This window comes from Oncorhynchus nerka, linkage group LG13 (genome assembly GCF_034236695.1).
Source record: "Oncorhynchus nerka isolate Pitt River linkage group LG13, Oner_Uvic_2.0, whole genome shotgun sequence".
Classification (NCBI taxonomy): Eukaryota; Metazoa; Chordata; class Actinopteri; order Salmoniformes; family Salmonidae; genus Oncorhynchus; species Oncorhynchus nerka.
This window is the reverse complement of record NC_088408.1, coordinates 53372663-53376898: the sequence shown is the minus strand read 5'-3', so window position 1 is coordinate 53376898 and position 4236 is coordinate 53372663. Positions and strand designations below refer to the sequence as shown.

General features: G+C 42.0%; 1 long non-coding RNA gene across 1 annotated transcript; it reads left to right on the top strand.

The window, feature by feature from the left end:
- The first annotated feature begins 591 nt into the window (after positions 1-591).
- On the top strand, positions 592-3678 carry LOC135574714 (uncharacterized). The gene is made up of 2 exons (XR_010465590.1): positions 592-2147; positions 3559-3678. It is a non-coding gene; the product is annotated as an uncharacterized LOC135574714 (long non-coding RNA).
- The last annotated feature ends 558 nt before the right edge of the window (positions 3679-4236 follow it).

Here is a 4236-nt window from a genome sequence, read left to right as displayed (position 1 = left end):
GACTAGTTGAGTATCTGGAGCATCAGCATTTGTGGGTTCGATTACAGGCTCAAAATAGCTAGAAACAAAGACCTTTCTTCTGAAACTCGTCGTAGTCCCCTCAAAACACCAGTGTCAACGTCAACAGTGAATAGGAGACTCCGGGATGCTGGCCTTCTAGGCAGAGTTGCAAAGAAAAAGCCATATCTCAGACTGGCCAATAAAAAGAAAAGATTAAGATGCGCAAAAGAACACACACTGGACAGAGGAACTCTGGCATCACCAGGTCCTCCCTCTCCCATCCTGGTGCTAAAACCCTCATTCATCTCATTCAAAGTCATTTTTCGTCTTACAGGAACAATTTTTCTACCTATTTATTGATAATATATTCCCGGTCTGATTCCAAGTTCCTCCACTAGATGGCAGTAGGAGATCTCTTGTCCTGTTGTGTCTGGTATGGGTAGTGAGTAACTGTGCCAAAAGGCTTGAAAATTCATTCAGCCATGTCATCTTAAAATGACACTAGCAATCAGGGCTGTCAAGTTTAGTTTACATTTTTAAATAAGATCAACAGGTGAGGAAACTTCAAACTTGATTCAATACGGCCCACGGAATCATTTTCAGATTACAAAAATAATTTGCGAAAGTCAACTTTTGAAAAACGTGTATGTTATTCAAATTAAAAGCCCAATGATGTGATCTGAGCATGATTCCGCGGGCTGTATTGAATCGTTGGAAGTTTGTGTAATGATTCAACTTCCACCGTTTGTGGGACATTTATTTTGAAGGCACATATAGATAACTGCACAAGGATAGACAGGGACTGACAGGCTGACACACAAGTCACAGTTACAAATAGTAGCTAGCTAGTAAATGAGTTAAAAGAAAACAAAAGTAGACGATGAATGTAGGGTGTTCCAGCAAGAGTGGATATCAATAGATTTTTTTTAGGTATCAGGGAAAGCTGTGTGCTTAGTGTGCAAAGAGAGCATTGCTGTCTTGAAAGAATATAACTTGTCCCGACACTTCCAGGCGAAGCATGCAGAGAAATATAGGAATATGTCTTCTGAGCAGAGGGCAAGTGCATCGAAAGAGTTGCCTTCTCAGTTGCAAAAGCAGCAAGAGCGTTTCACAAAACTGCATTCAGAAAACTATGGAGTTACGAGAGCTAGTCCCACAAAATTGCTAAACATGGCAAGCCATTCGCTGAGGTCGAATACATTCAATGTTTAATTGCCTCGGCAGCAATGCTTTTCCCCGGCAAGAATGAGTTGTTTGAAAGTGTTTCCCTGTCACGACGAACAGTAACGCGGCGTGTTGAGGACATCGCAGAGAATATAGAACAGTTGAAAGACGAGGTAAAGGATATCACCTATTTCTCCTTGGCCCTGGATGAGAGCAGTGATGCGTGTGACACGGAGCAGTTGTTGATTTCCCAGACTTTGAAATTACAGAGGAGCTTGCTTCAATGCAGCCAATGAAGAGCACAACCACAGGGAAATATTTATTGGAGGAGGTTAATAAGTGTGTGGCAAAGCTGTGACTGAGTTTTGAAAAGTTATCCAGTGTGACCACTGATTGGTGCCCAAGCTTGACAGGAAAAAACGTTGGCCTTTTGAAAAGGATACAAAATCGGAAAATTATCTTATTGCATTGCGTTATCAGGAGGTGCTGTAAATGTGTTCTGAAAATGAGCCATGTTGTGGATACAGTAACTGAAGTGGTAAACTTCATAAGAGCAAAATCTTTAAACCACAGGCAGTTTGTCTGTGGGAAGAGAGTCGGTCATGCAGATCTCCCCTACCACACAAACGTGAGATGGCTGAGTTTGGAGGTGCTTACAATGGTGTGGGACCTGAAGTCGGAGATTGCTGAGTTTTTGCAAATGAAAGGAAAATATGTGGATATCTCTCAACTGCGAGATAAAGAATGGTTGGCTGATTTTGCCTTCACCTTGGCCCTCATGAATTAATTAAATTCCAAACTACAAGGCAAGGGCCTTTTTGCACATCAGATGTACAGCCTTGTCAAAGTCTTCAAGGGAAAATTTCTCCTCCTGACCAGCCAAGTAGAAGCCAACGATCTCACCCACCTTCTGACACTTCTAGTCTGTTCCCTATCAGATGACCGGCTGGAGAAGTATACATCGCTGCTTCGTGCTTTGAATGGTGAGTTTCCTCTCCTTTCACCTTCAATGTGGATAATGCTCCCACTGACCTGCAACTTGAGCTTATCGATCTTCAGTCTGATGCCGCGATTGGAGAACTATTCAAAACAACGTCACTGACAAGGTTCTATGCATCTCTCGATGAACAAAACTTTCCAAAGATTAGGAGTCATGCTCAGAAGATGTTTGTACTGTTTGGGTCAACCTAGGTATGTGAACAGACATTTTCAGTGATATAACAAGTCAAGGCTGTACACAAACCCAGCCTAAAACCCCAAACAGCAAGCAATGCAGGTGTAGAAGCACGTTGGCTAGGAAAAAACTCCTTAGAAAGGCCAAAACCTAGGAAGAAACCTAGAGAGGAACCAGGCTATGTCAGCAAGCCTGTGCATAGCGACTTCAGAACCTATACCTGACTTCACTGCTCTAGTCAATGCCCATCAGAGACTTAGCTCCTCACACTGATTGAGTAGTTTAAATGTAATGTTGAGCTCTCTCTCTTGTGTTTTTGTGCATACCCGTTAACGAGTTCTGTTTGTGGTGCTGAATGCAGTGTACTTTTTCCTCCGTGTAGTTCATTGTATGTTTAATCATTTAAATACCTACCAAAAGGAGAACATGGATGTGGTTTGTTTCTGGGCGTGTAAAAAAAAAAAAGTAGCATATCAGGATGTAATTTACAGTAGGTATATCAGTCACAGTCATACACATGATGTATAATCCTGTAATATGATTCTGGCCCGCGATGGCAAAAATATATTCTAATGTTTCCCTCCATGGAAAATAATTGCCCAGGCCTGGTGTAGGATGTACCCTTTGCATGCATACTAAATGTTTGCACGTTTTATAACTTGAATTTCAAAGATTTTACAAACAGTTCATATAAGGAAATTAATCAATTGAAATAAATTCATTAGGCCCTAATCTATGGATTTCACATGCAGCACGACACATTTCCTTCGCAAGGAGTTGATCAGACTGTTGATTGTAGCCTGTGGAATGTTGTCCCACTCTTCAATGGCTATGCGAAGTTCATGGATATTGGCGGGAACTGGAACACACTGTTGCTCCAGAGCATCCCAAACATGCTCAAATGATGACATGTCTGGTGAATATGCAAGCCATGTTTCACCTGTCTTTGTGCTTGTCTCCACCCCCCTCCAGGTGTCACCTATTATCCCCTGTGTATTTATACCTGTGTTCTGTTTCTGTTGCCAGTTCATCTTAACAGCGTTCTTTCCCGCCTTCCTTGGAACATACAATTTTATTTGATTAAAAAAGTGTACGTTTCAGAGTGAAAACCTGGAGAGAAAAAAACTGGGGACAATCCGAAACCTGTTTTTGTGTTATGGCGAGTAAATGTATTGGCTGGTAGATTTTTTTTCATCTTTCCCGCCTTCCTGTTTCTCTAGTTCTGCCCATTCTGCCTGCCCTGACCTCGAGCTTGCCTGCCGTCCTGTACCTGCCTGACTCTGACCTGATCACGAATCCTTGCCTGCCCCATGTTTATAATAAATAATCTGAGAACTACACTATCTGCCTCTCGTGTCTGCATCTGGATCAAGTCCTGAGTCGTGATAGGCCATGGAAGAACAGGGACATTGGAGATTCTTATGACATTGTCAGCAGTCAGATTTTAGTAGAATTTCCAAAAAGACGAGGGTTGTACAGGCTAAGTAAGGGCTCTATTTTGATCGCATATGTGACTAGATATTTTGTTGTGCGACCTGACATTTTATTTTGGGAGCAACAGTGTGTCCAGGAAAAAAATCACCCAGATAATAATGGTTGTAATGATAGGCTTCACTGCAGTTGCTTCCCAGTTCCCACAGAAAAAAGTGAGCGCAAATTTGTTCAATCCATCAGGAGTGAAGATGGGGGCCTGCCTACAGTCAATGCTCCATATCATCTGCAATCTTTATCCAATCTCTCTCTTTCAAATGTATTTATATAGCCCTTACATTAGCTGATATATCAAATTGCTGTACAGAAACACAGCCTAAAACCCCAAACAGCAAGCAATGCAGGTGTAGAAGCACGGTGGCTAGGCAAAACTCCCTAGAAAGGCCAAAACCTAGGAAGAAACTTAG